At 44.6% G+C, this 18,750-nt stretch overlaps 1 non-coding gene across 1 annotated transcript; it reads right to left on the reverse strand.

The window, feature by feature from the left end:
- Window positions 1-14,921: 14,921 nt before the first annotated feature.
- Window positions 14,922-14,993, reverse strand: TRNAC-ACA. The gene has a single exon. It is a non-coding gene; the product is annotated as a tRNA-Cys (tRNA).
- Between the last annotated feature and the right edge of the window lie 3,757 nt (window positions 14,994-18,750).

Raw genomic sequence — 18,750 nt, forward strand, 5'->3', positions numbered from 1 at the left:
TCTTTATACTGTTTCAGTTGTACATTTTGTAATTATTTTTTCTTAACCTGGCACTTATTTTAATATGAGAGACTTAAAGTTTTTATGTAGCCTGACTTGCCATCCCTCCTTTAGTGACTCCTGAATTTTCTGTAACATTTTTTAAAAAGGTCTACTTTACCTTCAAGTCATAATAATTTTCTTGTATTTTCTTCTAGTGGTTTTACATTCCTTTATTTAACATTTAGATTTTTAATCACTGAAATTTTATTGTGTGTGGAGTGAAACAGGAATGTATGTATCCTATCTATAAATCACCTATCAGTCATCAGTCTGCCCAACAGACAGGCAATTTTCCTTTAGAAAATAGTATTTTCCCTGTTGACTTGAGAAGCCACATTCTACTCACTACTGCTGCTGCTAAGTCACTTCAGTCGTGTCCGACTCTGTGCAACGCCATAGACGGCAGCCCACCAGGCTCCCCCGTCCCTGGGATTCTCCAGGCAAGAACACTGGAGTGGGTTGCCATTTCCTTCTCCAATGCATGAAAGTGAAAAGTGAAAGTGAAGTCGCTCAGTTGTGTCCGACTCCTAGCGACTCCGTGGACTGCAGCCTATCAGGCTCCTCCATCCATGGGATTTTCCAGGCAAGAGTACTGGAGTGGGATGCCATTGCCTTCTCCCTTCTCACTAAGTTATATATAATAAGTGTTCTTTGTCCTTCATTCTGTTACACTGGTCAATGCCTATTTCTTTGCTGGTACCATACTCTTTTTTTCCCCTTAAGGATGAGGGACAAGAAGAGTTTGTGGATTTTTTCTGTTCACATATGTAAATGGACCAAGACAACACAGACCTTGTTATACCAACAGTCTGCTCTATAGATCTTAGGGTCCTCTTTCAACTTATCCCTCTGACTTTTCGGGTCCCTTTCTTGGCTTCCTGGGTCCTCTTATTCTCAGGGTCTTAGTTACCTGCTAAGGGCCATTCAAGTATTTATATACCCTGACAAAATCTGTACCAAACCGAATTATTTTAGATAATATAAATTTCAACGTTTGGAACTGGCTTTCAAGTTCCCTGCAGTTTTATTCTTTCACATGTGTCTTTACTCTTCTTTCACATTTGCTTCCCACGTGACCTTAATGATCAATTTGTTAAATTAAAATAACAATTAGGATTCTGCTTGAAGTTGCACTATATTAATACATTATTTTGGAGAAGAGGAAAGAAATATACAGAAATATGTGTGTGTCTTCACATCCAAGGGTATCATCTCTCACTCTAGGTCTTTTGAAAATGCCTTTTAGTACATTTTCATAGACAGTGCTTGTATTTTTCTTGTTAAATGTATTTTTAGATGCAATATAATTGCTGTGGATATTTTGAATGTGGTTCTGCTTTCCACTGTATTTTTCAGTATATTTTACAACTGATATCTGCTTACATAAAGTTAAGCTTCCACATTTAAAAATATTTCCCCCCAGAAAGCAAGAGGGAGAGTCTGTTCTTGTGGAGATCTTAAGGGACAGGACAGCTGGGCTGGCACTGGGAGAGTCATACGTGATTTTGTTCTCTTCTTCCACATTTGAGGGCTGGCTCTGTTATAAGGTGAGCCTCATTCCTGGGTGGATTTTTCCATTGCTTGAGCCCTGGATATCACTGAGTCAGCACATCAGCTCAATCAGTGACCTTCCAGGATGTCCAGACACCTGTGAGATTTATAACAAAATGCTACTTCTCCCTTTCCCAAGCCTCCCCTCCTGTGCTCAGAGATGAGGATTCGTGGTGGGCCAGAATGGTATCTATTTGCATCACAGAACTCAGCATTTTATGTGGACTATGTAGTCTCCCTTGATAAAACTTCTAAATAAACTTTATGGCAGGAAAATTTAGACATTTCCTGTAATATTAGATATTTTCAGGAGTTCTGGGGTAGAGAATATACCAGCTTATTATATCCCATGTTGCTAATTCCCTGTGGAAATTGGTACAAAATTGCACTGACATGTGCAGGACCAGACCTTAGGCAGTACGTGAAGCCACTGGGGTCTGTGTTTTTCAAGCCTGTGTATGCATATACTTATATGAGGCTGGCTTTTGGGTAGGCTCCCTGGATTTGGGTTAGGCTTCCTGGCTTTAGGGCAGTCTCAGCACTCAGCAGGACTGAAATCACGTGCAAAGCCTTCAAATTAATATTGAAAACTGTCTAACTAGTTGTACAATTTGATTTAATAGGATGTCTGATGAGTGACACATGGTTGTTTGTCGACTAAAAATATCTTGAAGACCTTTGAGCAAACCAGGGGAGACCTCTCTCGTGTCGCATCTCAAGAACAGCTGCGCCCTGCCCTGGGTGCACATAATTGCTGAAACTGACTGGGGAGAGCTGGAAGTGTTGATGCTGTCATATTAATTTGCTCTATAAATCAACACATGAACTTGACAGCCCTTTAAAATCTTTATCATCATGCATCTATCTTTTGTATTCCAAAGGAGCCTTATCTGACTTCGACCCAAAGCAACTTATATTCATTAAACAAATATGTATTGAGCATTGACAGGAGATGAAGATGGGTACTGGCAGGGTCTGGGACCCGTCTTCAAGGATCTCACTGTCTCATGGGGAAATAGACATATAAGTAAGACATTGCAACTTAGTGTGATCAGGGCAGTGATAGAATTAGGCATCCAGGTTGTGTTGCCACAAAGATTCATTCATTTTTCATTCATTCATTTATTCATGTCACAAAGATCTACCAAGATATAGGGGTGGCCTCTGCAGACATAGGACACAATGGTTATTTCAGGGAGCTCAGTCGGGGAGCAGGAAACAGGCATATAAACAGATCATAAGTAAATACAAGCTATGGCAATCTGTAGAGGGTATGGTGGGGCAGGCCATAACACGGAGAGGTCAACTCATGTAGGAGAATCAAGGAAGGCTTGTAGGTGAAGTGGTGCTTGAGCTAATTCTTGAAAGATGGTCAGGTGTTTATATCCCAGGCAGTTAAAGAAGAACAGTCAATGATGGGAATGACATGTGCAAAAAGGCCCTTGTTTGGGGGTGGGGGGGCAGGCGGTGCAGAGAGAACCTATTGTTCAGGACCAGGAAGTAGTGTGGCATGTACTGAGCATGGTGGGAGTGGGCTGTGGTGAGGGGCTGACCTGAGAATCAGGTGAAGGTCAGTCACATCACGAGTGGTCTTAAATGCCCAGTCAGGGAGCCTAATGTTTTCCCCACACCTCATAGACTGTCAAGTCCCAGCCTGGCTCTTCCTCAGCTTCCTCCCTTTAGAAATGTCAGCTTTAATTGTTGCCATGATATAAAACACAGTGCAAAGTCTCAGGCTTGAGAATGCCATGCACATGAAATAGTAAGCTTTGAATTAAGTTTGATCCCCTGTTTATGAGTTTTCTGGCTTGATTATCTGTTCACTTTTTTTTTTTTTTTAATCAGGCCTCACCTTAGAACTAGAGAAGCAAGCTGCATAATCACAAGATACTCCGTCCTCTCTGCACTGGGTGATTCCATTCTGGATAAAGTATGAGGAGTATGAGGATAAAGTATGAGGATAAAGTATGACCTGGCCCTAAAAGAGCCAGGTCAGTCTGACTTCAAAATTCCTCCTCTTTTTGAGACCATGTATTGCTCTGATTTTGGTTATCTACTGGGTTTATTCCCCAATATTGTGAATAGTTTTGACCAGGGATAATGGATCTGTCCTCAGAGGGTGCATATGGTGTGCTGCTGCTGCTGCTGCTGCTAAGTAGCTTCAGTCGTGTCCGACTCTGTGCGACCCCATAGACGGCAGCCCACCAGGCTCCCCCGTCCCTGGGATTCTCCAGGCAAGAACACTGGAGTGGGTTGCCATTTCCTTCTCCAGTGCATGAAAGTGAAAAGTGAAAGTGAAGTCGCTCAGTCTTGTCCGACCCTCAGCGACCCCATGGACTGCAGCCTTCCAGGCTCCTCCGTCCATGGGATTTTCCAGGCAAAAGTACTGGAGTGGGGTGCCATTGCCTTCTCCAAGCATATGGTGTGAGTTTGGGTTTAATATGCTGATATGCTTTATATCAGGGCGTCCCTGATAGCTAAGTTGCTAAAGAATATACCTGCAATACAGGAGACCCCGGTTTGATTCCTGGGTCAGGAAGATCAACTGGAGAAGGGATAGGCTACCCACTCCAGTATTCTTGGGCTTCCCTTGTGGCTCAGCTGGTAAAAAATCTGCCTGCAATGCAGGAGACCAGGGTTTGACCCCTGGGCAGGGAAGATCCCCTGGAAAAGGGCAAGGCTACCCACTCCAGTATTCTGGCCTGGAGAATTCCATGGACTGTATATTCCATTGGGTTGCAAAGAGTTGGACATAACTGAGTGACTTTCACTTGACTGGATGAAGCACAAGCTGGAATCAAGATTTCCAGGAAAAATATCAATAACCTCAGATATGCAGATGACACCACACTTATGGCAGAAAATGAAGAACTAGAGAGCCTCTTGATGAAAGTGAAAGAGGAGAGTGAAAAAATTGACGTAAAATTAACATTTACAAAACTAAGATCATGGCATCGTTCTCATCACTTCATGACAAAGAGATGGGGAAACAATGGAAACAGTGAGAGACTTTATTTTTGGGGGCTCCAAAATCACTGCAGATGGTGATTGCAGCCATGAAATTAAAAGACGCTTGTCCCTTGGAAGAAAAGTTATGACCAACCTAGACAGCATATTAAAAAGCAGAGACATTACTTTGCCTACAAAGGTCCATCTAGTCAGCTATGATTTTTCCAGTAGTCATGTATGGATGTGAGAATTGGACTATAAAGAAAGCTGAGTCCCGAAGAACTGATGCTTTTGAACTGTGGTGTTGGAGAAGACTCTTGAGAGTCCCTTGGACTGTGAGGAGATCCAACCAGTCCATCCTAAAGGAAATCAGTCCTGAATATTCATTGGAGGAACTGATGCTGAAGCTGAAACTCCAATACTTTGGCCACCTGATGCAAAGAACTAACTCATTTGAAAAGACCCTGATGTTGGCAAAGATTGAAGGCGGGAGGAGAAGGGGATAACAGAAGATGAGATGGTTGGATGGCCTCACCAACTCAATGGACGTGAGTTTGAGTAAACTCTGGGAGTTGGTGATGGACAGGAAGACCTGGTGTGCTGCGGTCCATGGGCTTGCAAAGAGTCGGACACGACTGAGCGACTGAACTGAACTGAACTGATGCTTTGTAAGTGATCAGGATGGAAAACATGGCAAATGGGCCCCCAAACTTATGAGACTACAAAAAAGTCTGCATGGAAAATAGAATAGAAAATTCTTCGTTCTAACATATATTCAAGTGGTCTCTTATGAAAAAAAATTCTGATATTAAAAAGAAATCCAATCTTATCAAGCTCATTTATTGGGCAGTGTTTGCTAGCATTGCAAAGTATTTTCTTCTTTAACTGCATAGTGTGCTTACTCATTCATTCACCGATTCATTCATTCCACAAACATTTGTTGCCTGTGCTGTGTCCTGGAAACAGAGGAGTAATACATGGTCAGTGTCCTCAAGGAGTTCATGATCTAGAAGAAGAGAGAAATACAACACTGATTACAGCCCAAAGTCATATATGATAAATTATAGCCCTTTGGTGACACAAACTTTTCTGCTGGTCTCAATTTTAAGCATTTTGTGTAATGTTTAGACCGTGTATCATGTGAGTGTCTCAAAAATTTGTCAAACTGTGTACTGCCACCTTAGTCATATTCTAGTTATCAACAAAGTACTTGAGGGTAGGGGAGTGGTACAGACGAAGGTGAAACTGTTCACCTCAGATTGGAATGTGAATCCATGTGCTGGGACTCAAACCCAGCCATAATCCAGTTGGGGATTCTAACCCATGTGGCCAGGACTCAAACCTGGCCAAAATCCAGTTTGTGGCTTGAATCCACATGGCTGGGATGCAAACCTAGCCAAAACCCACAGTTTTTCAACTGAGATCACACACCTGGTTTCAGATTCTTGATGTCTCATTACAGAAAGAATTCAGTGAGAGCCAAAGTGATAGGTAAGAAGTGGATTTATTTAGAAAGAAACAGACTCCACAGACAAGGTGTGGGCCATCTCAGAAGGCAAGAGCAGCCTGGAAATGTGGTGTGGTTGGCTTTTATGGGCTGAGTAATTTCATAGGCTAATGAGTGGGAGGATTATTCCAACTGTTTTGGGGAAGAGGTGGAGATTTCCAGGAACTGGGCCGCTGCCTCCTCTTGGTCTTTGGTGGCTGGCTTTGGAGCCGTCACGGTGCCTGTGGGCGTGTCATTTAGTTTGCTAACGTGTTGTTACAAGCGTACATGTGGGTGCTCCGTTGCTCAGTCCTGTCCGGCTCTTTGTGACCCCATGGACTGTGGCCTTCCAGGCTCCTTTGTCCGTGGAATTTTCCAGACAAGAATGTGCATACTGAAGCTCAGGTTTAGTGGAAGTTGGATTTGTCTGCTGTCTTGGATCCATTGGTTCTTATCAGTTTATGTCCATAGGCTATGTGTCATTCTTGTAAAGTCTGTGCCCTGCCTCCTTCCCTCCTGTTTCCCTTTGACCTCCATCACTCTATTTCCCCCTCCTCTAGTCCCTGGCAACCACCACTTGATTTTCTGTTTCTATGAAATAATATTTTTTGGCTGTGCCGTGTGGCATGTGGGATTTTAATTTTCTGACCAGGAATCGAACCTGGGCCCCCTGAAGCAGAAGCAGAGAGTCTTAACCACTGGATTACCAGGGAAATCCCTGAAATAATTTTTGTGTTTGTATGTATGTATTTTTTTGAAGATTCCCATATAAATGATACCATACAGTACTTGTCTTTCTGATGGCTTATTTCACTTAGCACAGTGGTCTCTAGATATATCCATGTTGCAAATGGCAGGATTTCCTTCTTTTTTATGGCTGAATAATATTCCATTGTGTGTGTCTATGGATTTATAGCACATTTTCTTTATTCACCCCTAGGTCAAAAAGTACAAATTTTCAGTTATAAGAAGAATAAATTATCAGGATCTCATGTACAGCATGCCAACTATAGTTAATAATGCAGTATTGTGTACTTGGAAGTTGTTTAGAATATGTATTAATATTTCCCTGCCACACACACACACACACACACACAAAAAGAGTTAATTATGTTAGTTATGTGAGGTGATGGATATGTTAATAATCTTGATCTTGTTAAACATCCTATAATGTATATGTATATCACACCATCACATTTTTTACACTTTGTAAATGTATACAGTTGTATCTCAGAGAAGGCAATGGCACCCCATTTCAGTACTCTTGCCTGGAAAATCCCATGAATGGAGGAGCCTGGTGGGCTGCAGTCCATGGGGTCGCTAAGAGTCGGACACGACTGAGCGACTTCACTTTCACTTTTCACTTTCATGCACTGGAGAAGGAAATGGCAACCCACTCCAGTGTTCTTGCCTGGGGAATCCCAGAGACGGGGGAGCCTGGTGGGCTGCTGTCTATGGGGTCGCACAGAGTCGGACATGACTGAAGTGACTTAGCAGCAGCAGCAGCAATTGTATCTGTCAATTATTTCTCAGAAAAGTTAAAAAAAGAGAGAAATACTTCTCTGAGGCTGACACATGAGCTGACTTCTGGAAGGAAGACTGCTGGAAGCAAGTGCAAAGGCCCTGGGGCACAATGGAAACTAGTTTTTCCTCCAGCTGAAAGCTAGTGCAGCTGGAAGAACGTGGGCCACCTTGGAAGCTAGCTGTCCTTACTCAGTGTTTGTAGAAATACTGAACTCCCTCTCAGACTTGTGGACAGCAGAGATGTGGCAGAATAGGATGAGACCTGGCCCAGGAGACCACTTACCAGTTTTTTAACCACAGACGCTGACTTCAGTTTCCCCATCTACCCCAACGGGGATTCTTACCCACTCCCACCCCAACCTGCTTATCTGTAAGACACTGTGGATGAGAAAGTGCTCAGGAGCAGTACAAACTCCATTGTTATGGATTGTATTATTATGAAGTCCTTGCCTTGCTTCTTCTTACCTCAGGAATACATCTGTGAGGCGAAGTGAGGTAAAGCGGTTATGCTCTCCACTTTCATGTTGAAAGATGGTCGTTAATTAAAAAGACTTAAGTTTTTCTTCTTAAGCACACAGTAGTGTTGGGGAAAGCAGCTGACTGTCCCCAGCTGCCTGTAGACACCCGACCGGAAGCAGCAGACAAAGAGCTGATTGTGACAGAAAGGCGCCGGGGCTGTTAGTGCTATGGAGCTGACAGATGCCATTAGCAAGTGGGAATGAAAAGGAAATCGGCCAGTTGCCAGGAAAGACGCCTCTCTTAGAAAGACGCCTCTTAGAAATCCGGTTGGGCAGAACAATAGGGATGGTGCTTGATGGGGTGAGGGTCAGGGCTGGGAACAGGGGTATCTTAACCATAGATCCAGACCATCGCCAGCACTGCAAGGACTTGAGGACATAATTATTCTCACATTGGGAGTAGGTGGGGGCCAGGAGCAGACAGTAAACAAATTCAAGTTGAACTTTGAGGGTTAACAGTTTGAGGTACATGATGGGTTGAATGATGTCCCCCTCCTTCCGCCATCCCAAAGTTATGCTGAAGTCCTAACTCCTAGTACTTTAGAACGTGACCTTGTTTGGAAATATGGTCTTTACAGAGGTAATCAAGATGTGATCCTTAGTGTGTGTGTGTGTTAGCCACTCAGTCGTGTCCGACTCTTTGTGAGTCCATGGACTGTGGCCCACCTTGAGATTCTCTAGGCCAGGATCCTAGAGATTGCCTCTAGGGGATTGGGGTTGCCTCTCCCTCCTCCAGGGGATCTTCCCAACTCAGGGGTCGAACATGTGTCTCTTGCGTCTCTTGCATTGGCAGGTGGATTCTTCACTACTAGTGCCTCCTGGGAAGCCCCAGAGGCTTTACGGACCTTATCTAAGATGCCTCTTGGCATTCTACATGACCAACTCTCCGATTATAATTGATGTAGTTAAGACATGATTTTTTTTATTAATTCTTACCTTGTTCTTAAACATTTATTTTTAACTCCACTACAAGACTTCAGTGCGTGGATGTGTTAATCACTCAGTCGTGTCCAACTCTTTGCAATCCCATGGACTATAGCCCGGCCAGGTTCCTCTGTCCATGGAATTCTCCAGGCAAGAATACTGGAGTGGGTAGCTACTTCCTTCTCCAGGGTATCTTTCCAATCCAGGGATCAAACCTGGGTCTCCTGCATTGCAGGCAGATTATTTACCATCTGAGCCACCAGGGAAGCCTGAGGTCCTTTGGGTGGGTCTAATCTGATATGTCTGAGCTCCCTATAAAAAGGGGAAAATTTGGACCCAGCCCCAGACATACACAGAGGGAAGATGGTGTGAAGACTCCCAGGAAGAAGTTGGCTGTGTAACTGGAGTGCTGCCTCTTCAAGTCAAGGGATGCGAAGGATTTCTGGCCAATGCCAGAAGCTGGAAGGGACAAGGAAGGATTTTCCACTAAAGTTGTCAGAGAGAGCACGGCCCTGCAACACTGTGATTTAGGACTTCCAGCCTCCAGAACCGTGAGACCATGTTTCTGTTGTTTTAAGCCATCCAGTTTTTAGTGCTTTGTTAGAGCAGCCCTGGGAAACTAACACGAGGCACTCCCCTCAAGGGTCATTTCACTTCTCCCTTAAGACCAAGGTATAATATTTTTGGTACAGATGGGAGGGAAGCAGTCATTTTCTCAGGGCCACTGCCAATTCATTCAGATACTTATATCCCGACAGTGCCAGCCTGCATGTGTGTCTACTCTGTCCAGGTACCGCGAGAGTGGAACATCTCAGTGGTGAGTAGAAGTAGATGCTTCACAGAAAAGTGGACTTAGACCAAATATCAGCTCTGCTGCTCACAAACTGCGTGGCCCAGGGCATGCTACTTTCCCAAGTCTCAGTTCTCATGTCTGTGAGAGGAGGATTATACCACCACCCTCCTGGGATGCTGGGGAGATTCTCTGGGAATATGTATGTGAGCTGTTCAGCCCTGACCAAGCCGAGGAAGTGTGGATGGATTATGATTAAAGTGATCCTGTCCAGCAACTGTTTTCCTCAGCTGCAGGCATTTGCTAGCTTGATGATTGTAGACTGTGGGAGGAGTTCAGTGGCACCAAGTCTGACCCCCATGACTGACACCCTAGAGCATGGGGCATGGACACAGCCGTTGGCACCCTCCCATCTCCCTGAGGTCTGGCTCAAGGGCCTGGCTGTTGGTTCCTGACTCCAGGCTTCCCCAACCTCCACTCTGAATGCTCCTGCTATGCCGAGGATCTCTTATAAATCTCTTTCCCCTCTGTCCCATGGAAGCTCACAGTCCTTCATGATGGTTAATCTAAACGGGATGCCTTCACTGATTAAAAAACTTTATACAAATCATAATTGTTTCTACTCCTTGGGGGTTTTACCATTTAAAAAAAAGTAGAATTTGTTAATGTCAGAGAAGTTCTGATTGATGGAGTAGATTTGGCAAATATATTTTTGTTCTGGATTTGGGGAATGATACCTCTATAGACTTGTCTCTCCCACCCCCCACCCATTCAAGTTCATATATTGAAACCTAATCCCCAATCTAATGGTCTTTGGAGGTGGGGCCTTTGGAGGTGATCAAAAGCCCTCATGAATGGGGTTGGTGCCCTTATGATAGAGACCCCAGAGAGCTCCTTTACAGCTGCTGCGAAAGACACAGCAAAAAGACATCCCTCTATGAACTAGGAAACGGGTCCTCACCAGACACTGAATCCGCTGGCATCTTGATCTTGGATTTCCTGGCCTCTTGAATTGTGAGAAATAGATTTCTGCTGTTTATAAGCCACCAAGTTGGTTTTGTTACAGCGATGCACATGGACTAAGACGGTATGAACCCGAGAATAAAAGATCATATGTCAGCAATGGAACATGTTATTTGGAAAGGCTGCCACTGTGGTCTCTCCCATGACAAGCCACTGGCTTGGCATCAGTTTCCACCTCCTTTTTAGCCTAGGAGGGCTGAATCTGGGGAGGTACCTCAAAGGAGGTACATACTCCTTTGTCCTGCTTCTATCAGAGATTCTGGGCTTGCTCACCTGCTCCCACTTCCTGATCTGGGTCTGGAACTGCTCGCATATCTGTGGCTTCCCGTCTCCTCCCTGCCTTGCTCTCCCAGCTGGATCTGATTTTCTCTGGATGGATGTAGGCTGGACCTCCCAGCTTGTTGGATACTTTGGCGTGGCAGCATCAGAGGAACTGAGGACCCTGGGGGACGTCCCTACTCACGTAGGGCTTCAGAAAGAGCACGGGCTCAGAGCTGTATGACCTGCCCTCAGTGGTTGGGATGTTTGGAATGTGTTGCTACTAAGCTGGCGACAGCTTTTAGACAGACACCCCCGTGTGGTCTTCTGTGGGTGTTCTTGCTCTCTTTTGTCTAAGATGAGTTGTGATTGAGACTGGAGAGGAGCCTATTGTCTGGAAAGAGAGCTGGCCCCCAATAGGTTTTTATTTTTGTTGTTGTTTGTTTGTTTTTAATAAAATCTGTGGTTCTTAAAGGAGAGAGCTCTGTCGATTTTGAGGTCCTGAAGATCTACTTTATACAAAACCTATGTCTGCCTTTGTCTGAAGGGCAAGGTGGCAGGTGGTCTTTTCCCCAAGACTGAACTATATTTGGAGGCAACCCCCACCCTCCCTGTATTAAAGGCATCCAAAGAAAGCCTCAGGCTAGATTAATTTGACTCCTTAAACTTGGGAGATTTTTAAATTCTTATTAGGGAGACTGAGATAACTTATTAGATAAAATAATCCTTGCAAAGTTGGCAATCTTTGGCCAGCCCATCACTTCCCCTGCCTGGGTCTCCGTTTTCTTATCAATGCAATTGTTAGACTGATAGTGTCATACTTCATGAAGCTCTGCAGATCAAATAAGTTCACATAAATTATAAAATGTTAAACAAATGCTGAGGTTTGATGGTCATTATTATGAGCATAGCATCAACCATCCATCTCAGAACAGAGGAAATCTGCAAAGTGACCTGGAGAATTAATGGGATCAGTGACATTTATCCTTCAACATCCATCTCTTCCCAGTTGTTGGTGTCTGTCTCCGGGACTCGACATGGAAAGGGGTGGGCAGGTAGTAGAATTGCAGTGAGTTTCTCTTTTTGGTTTTAGCATTTCTGGCTGGGGGCATATGTGTGTGTTGCTAAGGGATACTGTTAGAATATAAAACCCTAGGTCACGTGAGGAGAGAACTGCTAGCATTCAAGCTCTTCCAGTGTCTGTCTGGTGGGTCCTCACCTCCACTTTCCACTTTTATAATCGCTTTTTTGTCTTCTCTAGACTTAGCTCTCTGCTACATTGAGGGAGGCCTCATCCTGGCAAGGACCCATCTAGGGATGGGACCTGGCAAGGTCTCTTCACCAGACTGGGATCACACTTTTCCTTTTTCAGGGAGTGAGGAGTTGTGCCAAGTCTGATATTTTATCACAGCCAGAGGACCCCGGAGAAGGCAATGGCACCTCACTCCAGTACTCTTGCCTGGAAAATCCCATGGACGGAGGAGCCTGGTGGGCTGCAGTCCATGGGGTCCCGAAGAGTCAGACACGACTGAGCGACTTCACTTTCACTTTTCACTTTCATGCATTGGAGAAGGAAATGGCAACCCACTCCAGTGTTCTTGCCTGGAGAATCCCAGGGACGGGGGAGCCTGGTGGGCTGCTGTCTATGGGGTTACACAGAGTTGGACACAACTGAAGCGACTTAGCAGCAGCAGTAGCAGCAGGGGACCCAGGAATTCCTGAATCCTTATCTCTATCCAGTCTCCCTTCTATGATGTCCAGGAGGGAAAGCTCTTCCCAGATAAGGGGAAGAAAAAGAAGGAAGGGGAGGACTAAGAGGAAGAGGAAGGGGGAGGGAAGGAAAGTTTGTTACATTGTTTAAGGCATGTTTAACCCCAAGAACTAGATCGATTTCTGCTGTGAAGAACTCCTTTTGAAAATCTAAGTGGACTCTAGAGACATCAGAGTAGCTCTCTCTGTCCATGTGCCTTTTAAGAACAGACCTTGCTGAGAGAAAAAACTTCACTCAGAGACCCTTGCAGAGAAGTTTTGAGAGCGTCAGAATAGGAGAGTCCCCGTTTCTGGGGTGGCTTGTTTATCCCTGGCTTGTTGGTCTTGGGTGGCCCTTGAGTCTGGAGTCCTGATAGAGTGGAGAGAACAGGCAAAAGGGATGGAAAACCATGTCCCTGCCACAGGTCTTTCCACCCTGACTGCTTGGAAGGAAGAGATAGAAAAGAAGAAGCCGTATACATACGGATTTGATGCTACCTCCAGCCCAGAAGGACTTTCTGCTCACCTCCTCATCTTGTTCCTTATTGTTTTGAAAGTAAATTTTTTATTTAGAACAAGAAGAGATATAACAAATCACTCATTTAAAAAAGACCCTGACAAATGCAACAAACATGATAGAAACTTAAAAAAGATAATTTTATTATTTTCTTGCCATGTCTCTGATATTTTTCTCCTATAATCTTTGGCTGTTTATTATCATTGTCTCTTCATATGGCAACAAATTTATAGTAATTTTCTACAGACATAAGATGGGATAATTCAATCTTTCCTCTAGCATGACTGATGGAAATATATATATTATTGGTGTTTTATTGCAGTTTTTTTCCAGCTTCACTGCTCTTTGTTGGTAATAGTGTATATATTTTTAGGGATTTAGTTAAAGTTGGGAATGCATCTATCAAGTTTCCTGTACTTAGAATCTCTTATAATTTCAAGGCAGATTTTTAATTCAGTTGATCATTTTTTTTTTGGCTGCATGGCATATGGAATTTAGTTCTCCAGCCAGGGGTTGAACCCATATCCCCTGCATTGGAAGCACAAGTAAGTGTGATTACTTCCTATTAGAAGTAAGAGTCCAGTCTTAACCACTGGACTTCCAGGGAAGTCCCTGAAGTTGCTAATTGTAAAAGAAGTATTTTTTTATTGAGATATAATTCATACAAAATAAAATCCATCCATTTGAAGAGTATAATTGACCAAGTTGTACACCCATCATCACTATCAAATTCCAGACCATTTGCATCACCTCCTAAGCAAGCCGGATGCCCACTAGCAGTCACTGCCCGTTCCTCTGTCCTCCCCAGGCCTGGCAGCCACCGTTGTACTTTCTGTCTCTGTGGACTTGTCTATTCTGAACATTCCCTATAAATGGAACTGTACAGTATGTGGCACCTTTTGTCCGACTTTTTCCACGCAACTGAATGATGCCAAGGTTCATCCACGTAGCGTGTATCACTGCTTAATTTTTTATATGGTTGAATAATATTCCACTGTGTGGATATGCTGCATTTTGTTCATCCATTCATAAGTTGACGGGTGTTTGGATTGCTTCAATATTTTGGCTGTTATTAGTAGTACTGCTATGACTATTCATGCACAGTTCTTTTTGAAGACTTATGTTTTCATTTCATTTCTCTCGGCTATATGTAGAGGAGTGGGCTTCCTGGGTGGTGCTAGTGGTAAAGAACCCACCTGCCAATGCTGGAGATGCAGGTTCAATCCCTGGGTTAGGAAGATCCCCTGGAGAAGGGCATGGCAACCCACTCCAGTATTCTTGCCTGGAAAATCCCATGGACAGAGGAGCCCGGCGGGCTACAGTAATGGGTCACAAGGAGTCGGACACGACTGAACGACTTCACTGTTCTTTCTTTACCATATGGCCAGCAATCGCACCCCTCTACATATGCACGTGTGTACGCTAAGTTGCTTCAGTCATGCCTGACTCTGCCATCCCATGGACTGTAGCCCGGTAGGGTCATGCCTGACTCTGCCATCCCATGGACTGTAGCCCGGTAGGCTCCCCTATCCATGGGATTTTCCAGGCAAGAATACTGGAGTGGGTTGCCCTTTCCTTCTCCAGGAGATCTTCCCAATCCAGGGATTGAACCTGGGTCTCCTGCATTGTAGGCAGATGCTTTACCGTCTGAGCCACCAGGGAAGTCCTGGCCATATGGTAACTTTGTATTTAATTTTTGATCTGGAGACTTTCTTAAACATGATGTGCAATGATACCTCTTGACCTTGAAGGCAGGTTAAGGTTGGGTGCTGGTGTGGTGGGCCTGGGGAAGGGGGACTGTAGAGCCCCCAGCGGAGGTCTTCCAATGCTCCCTTCTCTCTGTTTTGATTGCCCAGAACAATGTGTCCAGTGGCAGGGGCACCACAGGAAAAATAAACATATTTATGGGTTGCATTTCTAAAAGGTAGAAAATGAGAGTAATTGCATTTAGTCCCATGACAGAAAATGCATTCTTGCCCTTTAATTACTTAACACAGGGCTAAAGAGTGGGCTGTAGACCTGGGCTACATGGGTTGGCTTCCTAGCTCTTCTACTAACTAGCTGTGGACCTTGATTCAGCTACTGAAACTCTCAGCGCCTTGCTGTCATCATCCATAAAATGGGGAGGTACTAACATTGATCCCTTCTTTGTGGATCTGTTGTCCTCACATGATAATACATGTAACACATGAAACAGGGTCCCTGGCAAATGCTCAGCCTATTTTAAATATTAGTAATTTTATTGATCTTCATAGGAAAGGAGACATGTCAGTGAGGACCTGTGCCTAGTCTCTGGCCGCTAAAATGGTAATTTTGGGGGGCATGTTTGAGAAGTAGCTGGCAAGAAATGGCACATGAATGTATGAGCCCACCTCAGTTTGCAGCCCTGACTCCAGCACAGAGCCTGGCCAGGGCTTGGTGGGCAGCAAGCGTGGCTTGACCTGAATCTCAATAAATATTTGAGGACTCTTAATCGATTTGTCCCTGAAATGCGGTATGTGGAGTGGGAGGGACTTTTCTAAAGATACGCCGGCTTCAACTGTGAAATCCTCCTGTGTGTCTGGAAGCCCAGGTCTGGCTTCTTCTGAGATTTTCTGTCTTCTGGAGCTTCCCTGCAGGCTGAGACTTGTCAAAGTAGGTTTCACTCAAAGGAAACAAAAACTGGGTCAGCGATTTGTGCCCCATGTCTTTTGCCCCTTTTTCCTTTCTAGAAAGTTGAATGCATGAATCATTTGGAGCTTAGAGGAGGAATAGCGAAATCCTAGGAAATCCATGTTATCTGTTCTATTCTGTTCTAGCCTTGCCTCGCCTAGCCTGTCCTATTCTTAGTTTAGCTATCTATCCCGATATCTAGCTATCCAATCTTTATCTTTTTTCCACCTTTGGTTCAGTTCAGTCGCTCAGTGGCTCAGTCATGTCTGACTCTGTGACCCCATGGACTGCAGTACCTTTTTCTACCTTAGCTGTGCCTTTTCTGTTTGCTATTCATTTGTTCAACTATCCAGCTCACCCATCCACCCACCAGTGTTTACCCGCATTGGTGATGGATAAGAGATAAGTAGGGAACACATGGGAGGGCACATAATTGCAACAGAATGTGTGGTGTGAGAAGTACAGAACTGGAGCTCTGAAGAACGTAGCAGAGAAGCTGGAAGTGAGGTGACACTGGAGTTTGAACGATAAACAGGAAGTTAACGGTAGAAAAGATGGAGAGAGTGGTACCGGGGCGAGGTGGGGGCGGATGTTGGTTTTCAGAGATAGAGAGGTGTCTGTGGGGAGGCTGGGACAGAGGGTGCGAGGCAAGGGTTTCTGGGGGATGAGATTCGACTGGCAGGGTCTTCAACTCTATGCTCAGACATTTGGATTTTCACCCTGTAGCTCTGATGTATTAGAGAAGTAGTTCAAGCAGGTGAGTGACTACAGTTTCAAAAGGTCTCTCTGAGAGTGAGTGTGGAGAATAAGTAGGCAAGGATGGTGGAGGAAGGAGATGGGGATAATGGTTAAAAGACTCTTTTAATCATTCAGTCTGTAATCAATAAGCAATTTGCTGGTGTTTCATGAGCCTTTAATCAGATAATTTGGGACCGTGATCCAGCTTTAATGTTATGTGAAACATACGGAATGCATTTTTACTTTTTTTTTTTTTTAATGTTTTATTTCATTTTGATTATTCATGCTGTCTGGTGGACTTTATTGTATTTTCTTCATAGTGCAATCAAGGACCTGGGTAATTGATTTTTTTTCTAGGACCCCCTCTCCCTATCATACACACATTATAACACTTGAAACATGTCACAGAGACAGCCTGTTAAGACATGACTAGATTTTATGGGCTTCAAATACAGAACACGGCCATCTCAGGTTTTACATGAGCCCTACAATCACTCTGTGCCTGTGGCTAGAAGGTCTCTGAGGTGGACACACCTTGTTGACCTCCTGGCCCTTCCATTGCATGGAAAGGAGGGCTGCTTAGAGGAAGGGGGTTGACCTTAGAGGTGGAGCAGAATCCGCCTCTGGGGGTGAAGCACGTGGTCCTCCATCAGTGGCCCTGGCCCTCTCCTGGCCATCAGGGGTATTTGCACACTAGAAAGTGGGTGTATTCACGAGGCTTACGCACAGAGGGATCCAGTATCTTCCAAGAGCAGCCATCATCCTCTCTTCAGATTCTACACACAGCCTGGTGGCCGCAGATTGGATTTCCGTGGTCCTTTGATAGCAGGACCAAAGCTCTCTGGGCATAGGTGTGAGTGTTCCACTGGTGGGGACGATCCATCCTCCTGTGGGAATCAGTGCTATGTGCTCTGGGTCAGTGTGAAGAGCTTCACGTGATCTGGTCACCTTGGGGCAACTCGAGTGTCCAGTCCTGCACGGCTCCAAATTTCTCTGCAGCTCTTTCCCTGAACCCAGGTCCACAGCCATCAGTTTATTTGTCTGCCTGGGCTGGTATTTCTGACCCCAGGTGAAAGGACATTTAGCTTTCAGCTGAAAGCATCACTAGGAGTCTTTAGTAAAACCAAAGCCAAGTTTGTTTGTTCCATCCTGGTAAAGAGATAAAATGGGCTTCTCTATGCTTGTTTTTTCCTCATATAATCATTGATCTTACCTAGAGCTTTTTAAAAAATTAGCTAACATTCACAGTTGAGTTAATGAACAGAGTTGAAAACCTCCAAATTGATGATGCAGGTACCTTCTGCTGGCGGGGCCAGGAATGGTGGACATGGCCCAGTGTGGGGCTCTTGGCTCATTGTGCAAGGCAGGGACTCTCTTTTCTAGAAATCTACATCTCCTACAGCCATCCATTTTTCAGTTTTTCAGTTCAGAATCTTGGCCCTTGGATACAATCATTGTAGGTTCCTTGAATGAATGACTCTCCCAACACTCAGGTCATGTAACCTTAGTTGTCAAGGTGTTTACTGGCCACATGTCCCTCCTGAAGTCCACAGCTGCAGAAGCATCCTGGAAGGAGGAAGTCCACCCCTTGGGTGAGCCACCAATAGGGGAGTTGCTTAAGGTGCTTAAATGCTTAGAGCACCTTGGCTACAGGAAGAGATGAATGTGCGTTGTTCACCATGGAGGGAAATAAATCTTCCCAGGGGTGCCTATTGATTTCTCTCTGTAGGCTGGAAGATTTGCGTGCCTTCCAAGAATTCAATAGCGTTGTGAACCTAGCAGGAACTTAGCTTTCTCCTGAGTTTGGGGAGGTCATGGGCATCCACTCCACAGTTAGATGCCCGCGGGTGACAAACTGGTTCCTCTATGTGAGCATTGCGCTTAAACAACAGCATTAGTAGTTTTGTTGAAGAGACTAGCCTTGTTCCGATCCCTTTATGTGCTCTAGGATACAAATGGTGTTATTGTCCTCATTTTACAGATAAGGAAAATGGAGATCTAAAGATAAGCCACTTACCCAGTAATAACA

The sequence above is a fragment of the Bison bison genome, unplaced genomic scaffold (genome assembly GCF_000754665.1).
Source record: "Bison bison bison isolate TAMUID 2011002044 unplaced genomic scaffold, Bison_UMD1.0 scf7180017864297, whole genome shotgun sequence".
Classification (NCBI taxonomy): Eukaryota; Metazoa; Chordata; class Mammalia; order Artiodactyla; family Bovidae; genus Bison; species Bison bison.